General features: G+C 40.2%; 1 non-coding gene across 1 annotated transcript; it reads right to left on the bottom strand.

The window, feature by feature from the left end:
- Positions 1-5008: 5008 nt before the first annotated feature.
- Positions 5009-5115, bottom strand: LOC141694345 (small nucleolar RNA R71). Its single transcript, XR_012563660.1, has one exon. It is a non-coding gene; the product is annotated as a small nucleolar RNA R71 (small nucleolar RNA).
- Between the last annotated feature and the right edge of the window lie 14469 nt (positions 5116-19584).

The raw sequence follows: 19584 nt of genomic DNA, 5'->3' as shown, positions 1-19584 counted from the left end.
TAATATTATACGTATATATGATTTGATGGCGTATATATTATATTTTATTCATTTTTCTTTTAAAAAAATAAATGTATAATTAATATATAGTATTAATTATAAAATATAAGAAAAACTTGTACTTAATTTCAGTTTTTAAAAAACAACACGACATGGAAAGTATCAATATACGAACTCAGGAATAGACAAATTTAAATGGATTCGTAACATATACAAAACAATACATAGAACTACACAGACATGAATGAATAGATGGTCTTTCGAAAATCTAATAAATACGTTTCTTTTAGCTTTAAAGACATAATAAATTTATTCTTTATTCTTTCTTAATAAAATAATTAAACCAAGTATGCAGCTACATTATTTTACATTCAACTTCCCAGCTTTCTCTTTCACTGTAGGCAGTGTAATTTCCTTTCCTCGTCAGGTAGGTTAGGTTCATAGTACCAAGGACTTTCTCGTAATTTTAAATTGACAGGCTCTTATACAATCTGTCCGATGTAAAAGAGCCCTATTATATGCCGCCCCCGATGTAGCCAAAACCAATGTTCGCCCAGCTCAATCTACTTAACCTTGTTATCGCGGTACAGTTTTTTTTCATGAAAAATAGATTTAATATAACAAGAAATCGTACGATATTTATACAAATAATTGAGTCGAATTATTATATATATAAAAATCAAATTGCCGGTCTTCATCCAAATTTTCGTGCACAGACCATCAAACTATATGTTGAAAAAGATATATTTTATATATATCTGTTTCGTCACAATCACAACGCGTTTGACTTATCGATCATAAATATAATTTAATATAAATTTTCATCATTAAATAAGATCCGGTACTCATAATAAATGAGAGACCATTAAATAAGATCCAGTACTCATAATAAATGAGAGAACAAACACACTCTCATCAAAGAGAGAAAAAAATTGAAATTTTAAGTAAAAATTTTTGATTTGAAAAAATGAAAGTTAAAAAAAGATAATCATTTCACTCTCGAATTCAATATGTTTCGTTAAAGAAAACTCAAGTTTCGATGATTAGATTTAAAAATAAACTAAACAAATTAAATAGATAAAGATTGTTCGCTGAAAGAAATGATTATTGAAAGAAACAAAATAAAATAAAACAAATAAAAGTATTTGGGGATTTTTTACAGAATAAACCGAGAAGCCTGCAAAAAGTAGGCTGATTTTTGAGAGAATGATAGGGTTTTTACTAAATAGAGTTTTCACTGATATTTCGTAAAATTTCTGTTGACGGAGGAATCTGGTAACAACAAAGTTTGAGGTTTCTCGCCGGAATTAAGATCTTTGATGGTGGTTTTTCGCCGGAAAATCAAGCGGTGTGAGGTGGTTGTGTGTTAATTGGTGGCTAATATTGATTAGGGCAAGTGGTGGCTCCTTTTCAGCTCTCAACTTTGTACCCCTCTCAATGTGCCTACGTACCCTTTATATAGGGATCAAGTCTGACGTAGTTCTTGGGGAACAAGAAATCTAATGGGATTAGACTTCTTATTCCTAGGCCCGGTAGAAGCCCATCCAGAATCCATCTTCCACTAGATTTAGAAATGTCCAACTATGAGGCCCAACTGCAAAGGCCCAAGGCTCGTCCGTAATCGTAGGACTTCACAGATAATGCATCTCCCTGCGCAAGGATAATACTCCGCTACAGCTATCTCCCTTGATTTACGGACGCAGGTACAACCACGGTTCACCCCAAATGCCTGTCCCCTGAATGAGGATAACCTGCCAGATAGCAAGACATGTGATCCCAAACTCTTGGGTGCAAAGTGAAGGATGACTCCAAAGTTCTCCAACAAGGACACCTGTTGAATATAAGAACAGAGTTCCCAAAGCACACACCAAAGTTAACCACGCATCCCCAACGAGGACACCCGTTGAATACAGGAGGAGGCCTTCAGTCATCAGGCATACCCTTGGAGGCCTTCAAGCTTTTCACGGACATCTCCCTCCTTGACCGTCTCAAGGAGGGAATTCTTCAAAGAGTACCTGCAACAAATATGTTAGTGGAAATAACCCTCCAGTGCTCCTTTCCATGCATGCCTTGTTCCAATCTCACCCTTGAGAATGCATTTCCCACAAAGATGACGCGTCTTGGGCACTAGGAGCGTCCTTACCTTCATGAAGTTTGTATCTTTCCCAACAATCACCTCTTATTTCGTCCCACAGAGATAGGACGCGTCCTGTATTCCTAGGTGCATACTTCAATCTTCTTCGCCAATGAACCACTTTTTCAATCATTCTCACCATGGTGGACGCGTCCTAACTATATGGCCGCGTCCTGAGCTCTCCCCATACAACGTAACGCCGAGTTTGACTCTAATTAACCCGCGTTTGACCCTCATTAATCCAATACCAAAATTTGGGTATAACAACTACCCCCAAATTCCATTTGCAGTTGAAAATAAAATTGGAATTTTACTTAGAATCCACAACCAAAATTTTGGATTGGCCCTCTCATCAAGACGCGTCTTGGCCCCTGAACGCGTCAAAGCTTTATACTCTCAAAATCGATCGTTACATGACAGCTGTTGCACACGTCATCACCCCCTTCTCTATAAATACCCTAAAACTACACATCATTGTAACTTTCCTTTTTTATCTCTCAAAAACCGCCACCGTCGCCGCTTCAAAGCTTCAGGTCCAATACTCTGACGATTCAACCGTCCATTGTTCGATTTCTTTCAATCAATCAATTCTGCAACTCACAAGGTACGTAAACCCTCTTTCATTTCTTCATTTCTTTGACTAAATCGGCCGTAATAATTAATAGACTGTTCGTATGATCCTCTTTCTCCGTGAACTGTTCTTCACTCCCTTTGTGTATATATATGTGTATGTATATAATAATTTCCATATTTTGCTTCGTTGATTCCTGATAAGTGGTATTTTATATCACTTAGAACGTCTTAAAATGGCTTAAATTGGTGTCTTGAAATCAAGTATTTTGTGTATTTGATGCGTTTTTCTAGTGTTTATGCATTTCAGGGTATTAGTTGCATTTCGGAGGAGGAATCATCAAGAATAAGCCTTGGCATGTGTTCACCATTGCGAGAGGAAAAGAACGGGCAGATTACGGCGAAGAAACGGAGCAAACCTGGAAATTTTCCAGTAGGGTCCTGCGCGCCCGCGCAGCAGCCTTGCGCGCCCGCGCAGAAATGCTGAGCGGCCGCGCAGGGTCGGGGAAAATAATATATTATTTTAGACTTCTACTTCTGTTTGGCTTCCAACTTCTATGTAATCTGAGTTTTATGGGACTATTATATAAGTAGATTTGAGACGTTTTTCACAGGGTATTAAGAAGGGATTATGTTTTAGATTGTGTTTTGCAAGAAGCGAAGGAGATAAGGAAGAAGACCGATTTAGCACACAGCAACGAAGAGGAAGCATATATTCTTGTGATTCTTGTTTCGTTGTAACGTTGGATGCTAGTTTTCTTGCTTTGACTTATTTACTCTTGTGACGTACTCTGTTTTAATATAAGTAGTTTAGTTGTTATTTTCTTGTGTTCGTTTATCATGATTTCATATGAACCCATGATGGCGATAAGTTCTATTTTGGGCTAATCGTGATCATGGGGTTGCAATGGATTTATTATGGAATTCTTTAGTTAATTGTTTAATACTTTAGTGTGTGATGATTGCATGATATCTAGTATAGGTTGTGCGTATTCGTCTTATGTGCATCGCGAACATATAAGATAGGGTGTTAATCTCTTGTGAAGCGACAGTGGATCTTGAGGTTTAGAACTTGCCATGCTAGCATAGGTTCATGTACGTTGTGCATGATTAGTGGGTAACTCTAACAGTTTTATTTGCCCTATGTAATCAAAAGGAGTAACTTGTGCTTAAATCGTTGTGTTGTCAATTTCTGTAGACATATAGGAACTCAACATAATTGATGACTATTCAATTTCTATCTTAATTGTGGATATTTGGTAGAATGGTATTAGTACAATGAAAGTTGGCTTTTATCAGTTTTGTGTTATTCGATTAATATCATCACTGTCACATGCTAAAGGTAATAACTATGGCTATAGAAGGAAGTAATAATGAAGTTGTGATCTCATGAGTGTTTTATTATTGATAAATTGCAGTGTTAGTTAAGTGGTTAATTAAGTAGTTAATTATAGTTAATATTTAATCAACAATTTTAAGTGTTATTATCTTAACATTGAGAAGTAATCATACATTGGTGAGTGAGTTAAATTAGACAATAACTTAGTCTGAGTCTCTGAGGGAACGAACTAGAAAGTATTCTATATTACTTGCGAACGCGTATACTTGCGTGAATATTAGTGCGTGATTTCGCCCTAACAAGTTTTTGGCGCCGCTGCCGGGGACTCGGCGTATTTGTTTAGTTTATGTACTTACCATCATTGGTCATTAGGACTCAGTGATTAGGACGTAGTAGTTAATTACTCTTTTCGGTTGTGTTTCAGGTACTTTAGTGCGTTTATGCAAACTCGTTCTCGTGCTCGCAAGAGGACCTTAGATACAGCTGAGGAGAAAGACGAAGTTCTTGATATACCGGAGAAGTTAGATTTTGAGGATTCGGATTCAGGAACTGAGCAGAAAGAACCAGTAAATATGGGAGATCATATTGTTCAAGCTGATCCAGCTCTTATGGATTTTTCTCGGCCTAAAATTGATGACATTCAGTCAAGCATCCTTCATCCGGCTATTCAAGCTAACACCTTTGAAATCAAGCCGGGCACTATTCAGATGGTGCAGAATTCTGTTTCTTTTGGAGGAGCGGCAACTGAAGACCCCAACATGCACATAAGGAATTTTGTCGAGATCTGCAGCACTTTTAAGTATAATGGCGTGACTGATGAGGCTATCAAGTTGAGGCTTTTCCCATTCTCACTGAGGGATAAGGCTAAAGAATGGTTACATTCTGAACCAGCTGGGTCAATCACTACGTGGCAAGATCTTGCGTAAAAGTTTCTGGTGAAGTTTTATCCAATGGCAAAGACTGCTGCTATGAGGAGTGCTCTTACTCAGTTTGCGCAGCAACCTACAGAATCTATGTGCGAGGCTTGGGAACGCTACAAGGAAATGTTGAGAAAATATCCACATCATGGAATGCTGGATTGGATGGTAATCACTGGTTTTTATAATGGTTTGGGGGCTCAATCTCGGCCCATGCTCGATGCACAGCGGGAGGCGCCTTATGGGCTAAAAGCTATACTGAGGCGTACAATCTTATTGAGACGATAGCTGCAAATGAGCATCAAAACCCAACTCAGAGGATGACATCAGGCAAGGTAGCAGGTATTCTGGAAGTTGATGCAGCCACCGCTATTGCAGCCCACCTCCAAGCGCTATCAATGAAGGTTGATTCTTTGGCTACGTATGGAGTTAATCAAATAGCTATGGTTTGTGAGCTTTGTGCAGGTTCTCATGCTACGGATCAGTGTTCTCTTGTCAACGAATCTGTTCAGTATGTGAATAATTATCAGCGACAACAGCAGCCTGTGCCAGCGACCTATCATCCTAACAACAGAAATCATCCAAATTTCAGCTGGGGAAATAATCAGAATGCTATTCAGCCACCATATCAGCAAGGAGTGAGTAAACAGTTTAACCCACTTGGATTCCAGCAACCACAGAAGTATGCTACAAGACAATCATATCCTCAACAGGGAAGTGCAGTTGCACCTACTAGTGCTGATTTTGAAGAACTTAAGTTGTTTTGCAAGAGTCAGGCGGTTTCTATCAAGACCTTGGAAAATCAAATCGGTCAATTAGCCAATGCAGTGCTCAATCGTCAACCTGGCACTCTTCCCAGTGACACGGAAGTACCAGGCAGGAAGGAAGCTAAAGAGCAAGTCAAGGCTATTACCTTAAGGTCTGGAAAAGTAGCTGATGCTGAAAAGGCAAAAGAAGTCGAAGCTGAAGTTCGAGATGAAGAATCTAAGCAAAGGGAGAAAGCGGCGGAACCAAGGAAGACTACTGTTGAACACACTCTGCCTGAGGCTAATACAGGGGAGAAACGGCTCTATCCTCCACCACCTTTTCCTAAGAGATTGCAGCAACAAAAGCTGGATAGACAGTTCGGGAAGTTTCTGGAGGTGTTCAAGAAACTTCACATCAATATACCTTTCGCTGAGGCTCTGGAACAAATGCCTAGTTATGCGAAGTTTATGAAGACTATTCTTTCAAGGAAGGTGAAACTGGATGACCTTGAAACCGTTGCTCTCACGGAAGAATGCAGCGCGGTTCTGCAACAAAAGTTACCACCAAAACTGAAAGATCCAGGAAGCTTCACCATTCCTTGCACCATTGGAAATCTAACTTTTGACAAGTGCCTTTGTGATTTGGGAGCAAGCATTAATCTGATGCCGTTGTCAATCTTTAAAAAGCTGGACCTACCTGATCCAAAATCCACATACATGTCGCTACAATTGGCGGACCGTTCCATTACTTACCCAAGGGGCATAGTTGAGGATGTGCTCTTCAAGGTGGATAAGCTCTTCTTTCCTGCTGATTTTGTTATTCTGGATTTTGAGGAAGATAAAAAGATTCCCATAATCTTGGGGAGGCATTTCCTGGCAACTGGCCGTACCTTGATAGATGTGCAAAAAGGAGAACTTACTATGCGGGTTCAAGATCAGGATGTGACCTTCAACGTATTCAAGGCAATGAAATTCCCTACAGAAGATGAGGAGTGCTTCAAAGTGGATGTGATTGATTCTGCGGTTACTTCGGAACTCGATCACATGCTAATGTCTGATGCATTGGAAAAGGCCTTAGTGGGGGAATTTGACAGTGATGATGAAGATAGCAACGAGCAATTACAATATCTGAACGCTTCTCCCTGGAAGCGAAAGCTAGATACACCATTTGAATCTCTTGGTACTTCTGACCTCAAGAACGCTGAAGGGAAGCTCAAACCATCAATAGAAGAAGCGCCTACCTTAGAGCTCAAACCATTACCTGAACACTTGAGGTACGCCTTTTTAGGTGATTCATCTACGTTACCTGTTATTATTTCAGCTGACCTTTCAGGTAGTGAGGAAGACAAGCTCTTAAGGATTTTGAGAGAATTCAAATCGGCTATAGGATGGACTATAGCAGACATCAAGGGGATAAGTCTCTCATATTGTATGCATAAAATTCTGTTAGAAGAAGGTAGTAAGCCAACTGTGGAACAGCAGCGAAGACTGAACCCAATCATGAAGGAGGTGGTGAAGAAAGAAATTCTGAAATGGCTAGATGCAGGCATCATTTATCCTATTTCTGACAGCTCGTGGGTGAGTCATGTACAATGTGTTCCTAAGAAGGGAGGTATCACTGTGGTCGCAAATGAAAAGAATGAGCTCATCCCTACTCGAACAGTTTCAGGATGGAGAGTATGCATGGATTATAGAAAATTGAACAAAGCCACAAGAAAGGATCACTTCCCTCTCCCTTTTATTGATCAAATGCTTGACAGATTGGCGGGACATGAGTATTTTTGTCTTCTGGATGGGTATTCCGGCTATAATCAGATTTGTATTGCACCAGAGGATCAGAAAAAGACTACCTTCACTTGTCCATTTGGCACATTTGCTTTTCGTAGAGTTTCGTTTGGGTTATGTGGCGCCCCGGCCACCTTTCAGAGATGTATGATGGCTATATTCTCTGACATGATTGGAAATAACGTCGAAGTGTTCATGGATGACTTCTCCGTCTTTGGACACTCATATGATGAATGATTGAATAATCTGCGCGCCGTACTCAAAAGATGCGTGGAAACTAATTTGGTGCTTAATTGGGAGAAATGTCATTTTATGGTGCGTGAAGGCATTATCCTTGGGCATAAGGTCTCTAGCAAAGGTCTGGAGGTGGACAAGGCCAAGGTGGGAGTCATTGAAAATCTTCCCCCACCTAATTCAGTGAAAGGAATACGTAGTTTTCTCGGTCATGCGGGTTTTTATCGACGATTCATCAAGGACTTTTCAAAGATATCTAAGCCGTTGTGCAATTTACTTGAGAAAGATGTGCCTTTCAAATTTGATGATGAATGTTTGGCAGCATTCGAGACTCTGAAGGAGAGTTTGATCACGGCACCAGTTATTACAGCACCAGATTGGACAGAACCGTTTGAGATGATGTGTGACGCGAGTGACTATGCAGTAGGTGCAGTTCTGGGACAGCGCAAGAAAAATCTCTTCCATGTGGTCTACTATGCGAGTAAGACTTTAAATGGGGCCCAATTGAACTACACCACTACTGAGAAGGAGCTTTTGGCTATAGTCTTTGGCTTTGAGAAATTTCGATCTTATCTGCTTGGTACGAAAGTGACAGTATTCACTGATCATGCAGCTATTCGCTATCTGGTTTCTAAGAAGGATTCGAAGCCGAGACTCATTCGTTGGGTGCTTTTACTTCAGGAATTTGAGTTAGAGATCAAAGATAGAAAAGGTACCGAGAATCAAGTAGCTGACCATCTCTCTAGGTTGGAGAATCCCGATTCTACTTCACAAGATAGGACGTTAATCAATGAATCTTTTCCGGATGAGCAGTTGTTTGCAATTCAGGAGGAAGAACCATGGTTTGCAGATATTGTAAACTATCTTGTCAGCAATATAATGCCTCCCAATTTGACATCCGCGCAAAAGAAGAAGTTTCTGCATGAGGTGAAGTGGTATATGTGGGATGAACCATATTTGTTTAGACAGAGAGCTGACCGGATCATCAGGAGATGTATCCCGTTCTGTGAGACGGAGGGGATATTACGAGACTGCCATTCCACGGTTTATGGTGGACACTATGGAGGTGAGAAAACGGCAGCTCGTATTCTGCAAGCAGGTTTTTTCTGGCCCACCTTGTTCAAGGATGCTCATCAGTTTGTTTTAAGGTGTGATCGTTGCCAAAGAGTGGGAAATTTGTCAAGGAAGGATGAGATGCCATTAAATGTGATGCTTGAAGTCGAGGTCTTTGATGTATGGGGAATCGATTTCATGGGGCCTTTTATCTCGTCTTGCAATAATCAGTACATTTTGCTGGCAGTCGATTATGTCTCAAAATGGGTCGAAGTTAAAGCTTTACCAACAAATGATGCAAAGGCAGTGCTAAATTTTCTTCATAAGCAAATTTTCACAAGGTTTGGAACACCTCGGGTAATCATAAGTGATGAAGGATCGCATTTTTGCAACCGTAAGTTCACTTCTATGATGCAGCGTTATAATGTGAATCATCGAGTAGCTACTGCCTATCATCCGCAAACAAATGGTCAAGCGGAAGTGTCTAACAGAGAGATAAAGCGCATTCTAGAGAAGGTTGTTTGTCCATCAAGGAAGGATTGGTCTTTAAAGCTCGATGAAGCTGTTTGGGCTTACAGAACAGCATACAAAACTCCACTTGGGATGTCACCGTTTCAGTTGGTGTACGGTAAGGGATGTCATCTACCGGCGGAGCTTGAGCATAAGGCCTACTGGGCATTGAAGAAATTGAACCTGGATTTAGATGCAGCTGGTAAGAAAAGAATGCTTCAACTTAATGAACTTGATGAATTTCGACTTCAAGCGTACGAGAATAACAAAATGTATAAAGAAAAGGTGAAAAGGTGGCACGATAGGAAGCTACATCCTAAGTTGTTTGTGCCAGGGCAACAAGTTCTGTTATTCAACTCTCGGCTCCGGCTTTTTCCTGGGAAGTTGAAATCAAGGTGGTCTGGACCTTTTATTATCAAAACTGTGTTTCCACATGGAGCGGTGGAAATTTTTGAGAATGATTCGGACCAAGCATTCAAGGTTAACGGTCAGCGTTTGAAGCACTACTATGGGGACATGGCAAACCGAGAGGTGGTTAGTGCCATTTTGTTGACTACGTGAGAAAGGAACGGAACGTCAAGCTAATGACGAAAAAGAAGCGCTGCGTGGGAGGCAACCCATGAATTGTTGTTACAGGAACCCTTAGAAGTTAATAACCTATCCAAAAACACAAAAAAATCAGAAAACAGGGGCTGAAAATTTTTTTTTCCAAAGACCCTCTGCGTGCCCGCGCAGCTATGCTGAGCGGCCGCGCAGCTTGCTGCGCGCCCGCGCAGAAATGCTGAGCGGCCGCGCAGGGGTCGAGTTCCAGAATTTTTTTTTTACAGTTCAGAAAAAAAAAAACAAAAACACAAAAACCCATTACAGCCCATACACCCTCGAATTCTTTTCCCATTACCCCATGATTTTATCCCTCAACCCCACTCCTAATCTAATTTAACCTACTCCACACCCTATATATACATACACCTATCCTACATATCTCCCACAACTTCCTACACTTAAACCCTCTCATAAACATCAAAAATCAGTTCTTACACACTTTTATTCACAAATCAATGGCACCCAAGAGAGCACGCACTATTGACAGCAGCAGCACAGTCCCTACTGCTGATTCATCAAGGGGTACTGCTGCGAGGCCTCGGTTAACTGACAGAGCCGCGGAGGAGGAGTATACTAGGCTGTTGGGGAAGCCGATTCTGAAGGAGAGGGGGTTTTTACCATCAGGGAGGGATGGTGAGTTGTTGCCCATGATTGCAGAGAAGGGGTGGATAGCTTTTTGTGAGTCACCCGAAGCAGTACCGATGAGTGTTGTTCGCGAGTTCTACGCGAACGCGAAGGCTGAAAAGAATGGGTTTTCTGTAGTTCGGGGGCTGACGGTTGATTATCATCCTGCGGCGATTCGCCGAGTGATTGGACAGCGAAAGAGGAAGCCCGAGGAGGAGAACTGGAATGAAAAGACTGCTGAGGATTTTGACTTGGATTTGATTTGTGCGACTCTCTGTCGACCGGGCACAGCTTGGAACCGCAGTCCAGCCAATAATGAGTATCGTCACTTTTCGGCGATCGCCATGAACAGGTATGCCCGTGCTTGGAACGCATTTATATGTGCTAATATCTTGCCTTCTTCACATGCACACGAGGTCACAGTTGAGAGAGCACAGTTGTTGTGGGGAATTCTGAATGAGGAATACTATGTGGACCTTGGTGAGTTTATCTACCAAGGAATTCTGAAGTTTTTGAGGGGAGCAAAGCATATGAACATCCCTTATGCATCCACGGTTACAAAGCTATACCGTGCAGTAGGAGTGAACTGGCCGGCTCATGAGCAGTTGCAGTTGCCAGCAGCTCCTATAGATTCTGGCACTCTGAATGGGATGCAGGAGTGGACCGGTGGTGAGCCTGAGGAGCATGGGCTGGGTTATCGTCTTCCCGGAGGGCGTCCAGCACGAGGTGCTACTATGGCCAGGCCAGGGCGTGGTGAGGCTAGTTCTTCGAAAGCTCAGGAGGGTGCTGGGATGGGTGATGCCCAGTATAGGAGGCTTTCACGGCGGATGGATGCCATGTATGAGACGCAGAGCAGGTTTGCTCAGGAGCTCACCCTTGCGTTAGGGACTGCTTTTCGAGGCCTTGGAGCTGATATCCAGTGGCCAGTTTTTGGTGAGGACTCTGCATACCCGCCGCCTGATACTCCACCCACTGAGGGTGATGATGATGATGACTCCGAGTAGGTATACCCTGTGTTCCTTTCTACTACCTTCACTGGGGACAGTGAAGATTTTAAGTTTGGGGGTGGTAGTTAAGGAATATTTTGTGTGTGCCATATAGTTTTTTTTATAGCTTTATTTGTTGTCATATCATATAGCTCATGCATATACCATGATCCCTTTTGCAATGATTTATCGACTGAATTGTGATATTGATGCGAGTGTAGTGATAGCATTAAAGTGATATTAAGTTGTGTAGGTTGATATGCATGCTAGAAGCACTTGTATTGTCACTAAGTCTTAGAGAATGCTGAAGGACTAGATTGTTGTTATGATCTGATTATTTTCGAGGATAATCTATTTATTATGCTTAGAATTTGATAATAGGTTCTTAGTGGTAAAGGCATGAAAAAGAAAAAAAAATGGAGTAAAAATGGAATTTGTTGCTAGTTATGGCTAGGCGTCAAATGGCTAGTAGCCGGCTCGCATGTTATGCGAGTAGTCTAGGGTTGAGCAAGATGGAGCGAAACGCACTTGCTCAGAATAAAAGAATAATAAAAAAAAATATTTTGCGTAATTGATCAAGAGTGGGCTCTTTGGTATTCGAGTTATTAAGTTCTTAAGGGACTTTGTGCCTAGTGACCTAAGGCTTTTAGAGTCTGGGATCCGCTAACCTAACGCTCGTTACATGGATACCATTGTATAAGTCTTTTGTGGACCTCACTCACTGCACGGTCAAATAAGCATTTGCATTGTAAATAAAAAGCACGATTCCGTAGTAAGCTCTAGAGTTCTTGTAGTGTTGTATATCACTTTGTGCCTAGAATTTTTATTCTTTGTATAATCGTAGGATTGCCTTGAGGAAAGTCTAGTCATAGTAATTGGTCTAGTTCCGAAGCATATCTGTTAAGCATTTGCACACACCACGTTTCTGGCGGTATGTCCGTTTGCATGAGTTTCTTGATCTTTAGTGTCTAACTGCATTCGTTGAGACGTGACAATTTGATTGGTTGATTGTAGTAAGGGGGATCGTTGCATTTTCATATAGATTGCATTCATGCATATTTTTATTTGTTTTTGAGTCTGTGACGCTTGAGGACAAGCATCGATTTAAGTTTGGGGGTGTGATAAGTGACATTTTATATCACTTAGAACGTCTTAAAATGGCTTAAATTGATGTCTTGAAATCAAGTATTTTGTGTATTTGATGCGTTTTTCTAGTGTTTATGCATTTCAGGGTATTAGTTGCATTTCGGAGGAGGAATCATCAAGAATAAGCCTTGGCATGTGTACACCATTGCGAGAGGAAAAGAACGGGCAGATTACGGCGAAGAAATGGAGCAAACCTGGAAATTTTCCAGTAGGGTCCTGCGCGCCCGCGCAGCTATGCTGAGCGGCCGCGCAGCAGCCTTGCGCGCCCGCGCAGAAATGTTGAGCGGCCGCGCAGGGTCGGGGAAAATAATATATTATTTTAGACTTCTACTTCTGTTTGGCTTCCAACTTCTATGTAATCTGAGTTTTATGGGACTATTATATAATTAGATTTGAGACGTTTTTCACAGGGTATTAAGAAGGGATTATGTTTTAGATTGTATTTTGCAAGAAGCGAAGGAGATAAGGAAGAAGACCGATTTAGCACACAGCAACGAAGAGGAAGCATATATTCTTGTGATTCTTGTTTCGTTGTAACGTTGGATGCTAGTTTTCTTGCTTTGACTTATTTACTCTTGTGACGTACTCTGTTTTAATATAAGTAGTTTAGTTGTTATTTTCTTGTGTTCGTTTATCATAATTTCATATGAACCCATGATGGCGATAAGTTCTATTTTGGGCTAATCGTGATCATGGGGTTGCAATGGATTTATTATGGAATTCTTTAGTTAATTGTTTAATACTTTAGTGTGTGATGATTGCATGATATCTAGTATAGGTTGTGCGTATTCGTCTTATGTGCGTCGCGAACATATAAGATAGGGTGTTAATCTCTTGTGAAGCGACAGTGGATCTTGAGGTTTAGAACTTGCCATGCTAGCATAGGTTCATGTACGTTGTGCATGATTAGTGGGTAACTCTAACAGTTTTATTTGCCCTATGTAATCAAAAAGAGTAACTTGTGCTTAAATCGTTGTGTTGTCAATTTCTGTAGACATATAGGAACTCAACATAATTGATGACTATTCAATTTCTATCTTAATTGTGGATGTTTGGTAGAATGGTATTAGTACAATGAAAGTTGGCTTTTATCAGTTTTGTGTTATTCGATTAATATCATCACTGTCACATGCTAAAGGTAATAACTATGGCTATAGAAGGAAGTAATAATGAAGTTGTGATCTCATGAGTGTTTTATTATTGATAAATTGCAGTGTTAGTTAAGTGGTTAATTAAGTAGTTAATTATAGTTATTATTTAATCAACAATTTTAAGTGTTATTATCTTAACATTGAGAAGTAATCATACATTGGTGAGTGAGTTAAATTAGACAATAACTTAGTCTGAGTCTCTGAGGGAACGAACTAGAAAGTATTCTATATTACTTGCGAACGCGTATACTTGCGTGAATATTAGTGCGTGATTTCGCCCTAACAATTCCTGATTGAATGTTCCTAGGGTTTTACTAAATATCCCCAAATTAGACATTGTCAATTGAGATTCCACTGTATTTCCACTATAATGGACGCGTTTATCAAGTAAGGCGCGTCATGTTGTTGATCGCATGATTTACTCATCGTAGTTTAACTTGCCCCAACAAAAGTAGAGTAGACGCGATATCAAACTAGGACGCGTCATATTGTTTTTTACAATAGGTTTTCTAGGACGCGTCCTAGCATAAAATCTTTTTTGCACCTTTCTTTTTTATTACCTTACTTCTTTTCTTTAAGACATGGACGCGTCCTCAAAATATTCTTCCTTCTTTTTTCAGCTGGAGGACGCGTCTTCTTCCCCTTTTCATCCTTTTAAGGCTCTCAACAAGCGCATAGGGATATACTCTCCTCCTCCAACTTCTTTCCTTCCTGAGCCTTCTGAATCTCATAGGACTACTCCCTTTCTTGAGGTGGAAGCGCGCGTCTGTGAATTTCTCAAATCAAAATTTTCGATCATGGCAGATTCCAGTTCCGAATCTATGGATCACGTCCCTATAAGTTCCAGGATGGGAAAAAGAAAATTAAAACGTAAAAGAACTCCAATTCTCAATACTAGGTCAGCCATCGGAAACTGGTCTGACGATGAGATTATCCCCACAACTAGTCAACCGCCTTCTCGTGTGATTGTTTCTGAGGAGGACGCGTCTCCTGCTCAGGACGCTTCACCTGCTGAGGGTGCGTCCTCTCGTCATAGTGAGAGTGAATTTGGACAAAGAGCTCCTAATCCCGACAAATATACCATTCCCCCTCAAAAATCTGACACCCCACTTGAACACTGGGAACCGGAAGATGTAGAACTTGATTTTTACTGGAAAGAGCTCGGGGATCTTCCTGAAACAGAAAAGAATGTCTGGAGAAAGAGAGAGAATAAGTTACCTTGTGTTGGAATGAATTCCACAGCCACAAAATTGGAGATTGGCTGAAATATGAAGTACTATGACATGGAGGGAATCTGGGCGCGTCCTTTGTGCAAGATGAGGCCTCATCTCTTCACCATGGAGAATCTGAGGATTTCCAGGATGGTGCTCACCCCCAAACTCATTTCCCTGGGTGTGGGCGCGCCCTTGTAAATACATCAAGAAAATCTTAAAATGGTACGATGTATCCCCTATCCAACTCTCTCCCAACTCATACAAACTGGCCTGGGCCCTGTACATCATGTACCACAACTTGGAGTTGGGAGCGCCCTCCATGAAAGAATTTAGCTACTTCTTCAGCATCAGGAAATTTATCCCAAGCTACCACTTTTTGGTTGTCAACAAGTGGCTAAATAACAAGGGCTTCAACGAAGGCAAGGTGAGCCACGAGAGGTATTGGAAGGAACCATTTTTCTACGTTTATGACGTTAAGAGGGGTCATGTACGCTTCAACCTGAACCCAAGTAAGTATTGCACTTAAGGACGCGTCTAGGTATACCAGGACGCGTCTACTTAATTATCAAATTTTTATACGCCTTTTAACAACTCTCACTCTTCTCTCTTAGATAAAAGAATACAAAAAGAACTCACAGGAAAGAGGAAATAGAGAGCAGAAAAAGTACTAAGATACGCTGAAAAACACTTCAATCTCAAAGAAATGATTACAGAAGCTAATTTGAAAAATATTTTGTCTGCAGGGGTTGGATCCATCTGTAAGTTTCGTGAGTTTTATAATGGAAAACCCGTTCTCACAGCTTCTGAAAAAGCTAGAGGACTCAATGCCACAGAACTAGTCCAGCTGGACATTAGCAGAAAAGTAGACTTAGAACAAGGTAATATAGGACACGTCCTTGGATTAAGACGCGTCAAAGTTCTTTCTTAATTCTGATTTATCTTATGTTTCCCAAAGTCCATGGGACGCGTCTTGATTATCAGGACACGCCCTCTAATGTTCCCTCAGGACGCGTCTTAAGCTCCACTTTTCAACTAAAGCTATAGTACTTGTCGTTCTCCCCACACATGATACAACTTGTAACGTATCACCCATGCATTCTTAAATACGTAACGAACACCTGGTTGAAGCCTTCATAATCCATGTATTTTGTATCGACGCGTCATCTTATCAGGGCGCGTCAACCTTGTGATATAAATAGTTCTTGATGTGCACATGAAGCCAATGTATCTTCCTTATGTTTTCTAATTAGAAATATGCATGTATGTCTTCTTTCATTTCATCATAAATCTATTTAATGCAGGACGCGTCCACATTTCTAGGCGCGTCCAGAGCTAATACTTCACATATCTTTTTTTCAGACATGAATTATGTTCCAAAAGGATTTGCTATTGGAGCTTCTAAGAAATTGAGAGCCAGGAAGCAGGCTACTGTTAAGGCAGATCCAAAAGTCAAAGATCTTTTTCCTGCTGTGACTTCTTCCCCTTTACCCAAGATCATTGAGACTAATGTGTTGAACGTATCTGACAAGGAGGACGCGCCATCTAAACCCCAAAAGACGGTTCCAGATGACCAATCCTTTGTCATCAGATATCTGGGCGCGTCCTCATCTGGGACTTTCACAGAGGATGAGGTAAGAGGTTGGGCTTTTAGAACTGATCAGCAGACTGAGGAAGTCATAGTGAAAGCAGCAGCTCAGCTTCACCTGCACGCAAGGCAAAGTGCCAACATGGCTACCAGACTTAGGGCGCGTCTTGCTGTCATGGATACTGCAAAAAATGAAGCTGAAGATAAGATCAAATCTCTGCAAAAAATTATTACACTGCTCACAAAAGAACAGGATGCTTAAATCCTTCAGTTGAAACAAGACAAGGCGCGTCTTGATGGTGAAAAGGCACAGCTCGAAGGCAACGTCACCTCTGTGGAAAAGGCTGTGGAGAGCGTAGTCACTCTAAATTTTACCATGCAATTAGAGCTTGATACTATGAATGATGACAGACTGCATGGTTGGAAAGAAGAGAAAAAACTTGTATATCAGAACGGGTTCACAGCTGGTTTTGAAGAGTGGTGCTCTGGGTACATAGCTAATGACCCAGAATACACTTTTTCCAAGTTTGATGAGGATACCCAAAAGTGGGTAAATGATTTCAAAATCAGGACGACAGACTCAATCAAGAACAAAAGGATCATCTTAGGCCTGGAAGAGGATGACGCGTCCCTTGCGCCTTCTCCACTTCAAACTCAGCCTCCACCTTCCCCAAAAGACTAAAACAAGCCTCAGGACGCGCGCCCTGCCTAAGACGCGTCTTATGTCTATTTATGAACTTTTTTATTTAAACTGTCTCAAGGGTGCAGGCCTCTTATGTCTATTTATGAACTTTTTTATTTAAACTGTCTCAAGGGTGCAGGCCTTTTTAATCCTTGCAAGTTGTAAACTTATGACTGTGTATTTGTTGGATGATGCACTTTGATTTCTTAATTTGCTTGTCTTTACATCTTTTAAACATTTTTATCATGTGGGTGTGTCCTCGTATATGGGCGCGTTCAACCATTTTTTTTTAGAAGACAAGAATGCTGGAGTGTTGCAATTATATAAAATCCCAGATTGGGCGTGTCTCTGGACGCGTTCTTCCTTTTTATCAAAAATCATCTAAGTTTCCTATGTTGTTTTCTCTAGTGAATTATGTAGTGGGCGCGTCTTCTTAGTTAGACACGCCTTATATTTTGTAAAATCTTTTTCCAGGGATAAAATTACTTCATATTATTAACTCCATTTCAAAAAATGTTAAAAGTAGAGCATTACCCCGAGAGGGCGCACCCTATTAAGAGGAGCGTCAACCTCAACCATGGGCGCGTCTTATGTAACGTGGGATGCGTCGTGTCAAAGTAAACAATATTTCAAATGCCATAGATCATAGCTTTTATTGAATAATGCGCTCTGTAACGCCATCCAAATCCGGGGTATAAGTCTGGGGGTTACTAGCTAATCATCAAACATGTACAATCTGATTAACAAATAAAAAAGAAATGAATCTAAACCCCTTTAACACTAACGAGGATCTTTTTAGGTTGAAGTATGAAAACAAGAATCACTAACTACTTTATTACAAACCAAATTCAAAATCTTACAAACTCTCTTTATTACAAACCATTGTCTAACCAGTTTTAAACTAATTTCATCTTTTATTCAAACACACACACTAACTATCTGCACTCCACCTGTTCGGGCAACTCAAAACTTTCTTCTTGGATTGGGATCAACACCTTGGGTATGAGAGGATCCCGAGGCTTGACCCGCTTCTTTACCACTCGAGTCCTGATGGGGTTCATATTCCTTCTTAACTGAAAACAATAAGGTGAATAACAACAAAAAGGGGTGAATCAAAAATTGCTCAACAATTCCATAAAATATAAATAGTGTTTAAGAAATTTAAGTGAAATGGTAACCTGGGTATATCTGCAATGATATAACCCCACGAGAGTAGAAAGAAGGCCATTACTGGCGAGTTACAATTGAATTAAACTGGACACAAGTTCGCATCTATACCCTGTTGATCAGCTATATACGGTGCAGATCTATATCCCACTATATAGATCCCGTCAGGCACCCATGCACTACGACACATCTCAAGGATCCGGTTATGTCCCGGTTCTTAGGATTAAGTAAACTTAATCCCCAAAAATATCACTATCCAGTCCATGGAGTAGCAACCGGAACAATCGGTATGCTTTGATATATTCTAATCACCAGAATATATCAATATTCGTGAGTAAAAATTGGAATCTGAACAATGAATTCAAATGAAAAGGAGAAATCAAGAATCGAAATGAAATATGAACAAGAATCAAAAGAGTGCAAGTGTGATAAGAATCTGAAGAAATTTCACTATTCTGAAATTAGAATAGGGGAAAAACTTGTCTTATGCGCGATTCACTACAATTATGTCACCTTTGTTTATCACCGACTCAACCTGCCTTGATGGCTTAGCTTTTGTTAGATAAATAGACTGGTTTAGTCATTTAGTACTTCAATTACGTCTTGAACCGACTTCACATTGCTCATATTGTTTACCCATGGGCTTATGACTGACTCGTATATTACATATTAGCAAGTAAGACTCGATTAGCCGCATAATGCACATAACCACATAAGCACATAATCATTTTTATAGTTAAAAATAATTTTTAGAATCAAAATCGACTCGTTGATCGCTCAACTGATCATTATCTGACTCGTTTCCTATTTTTTCAGAATTTTTCGGACTCGTCCCGGCACACGATTCGACTGATAATCAAATAAATAACAAAGTCAACTAATTTCTAAAAGAAATTAGGTCTTAATATTATTTTTAAAGAAAAAAATTCATTTTTCGGACTCAAAGGGATTACGTTTCGCTCGAATCGGACTAACGGTCTAATTAATATTAATTAATCACGGATAATTCAATTTATTATTCAATATAAATAATTATTACTAATTTTTAAACCCTAAAATAATTTTTAAATAATTATTTAAGAAAAAAATCAGAATTAAAAATAATTTTTCTATAATTTTTGGAATTAAAATAAATTTA

Source organism: Apium graveolens, chromosome 10 (assembly GCF_009905375.1).
Source record: "Apium graveolens cultivar Ventura chromosome 10, ASM990537v1, whole genome shotgun sequence".
NCBI lineage: Eukaryota > Viridiplantae > Streptophyta > Magnoliopsida > Apiales > Apiaceae > Apium > Apium graveolens.
This window is presented reverse-complemented; position numbering and strand designations above follow the sequence as displayed.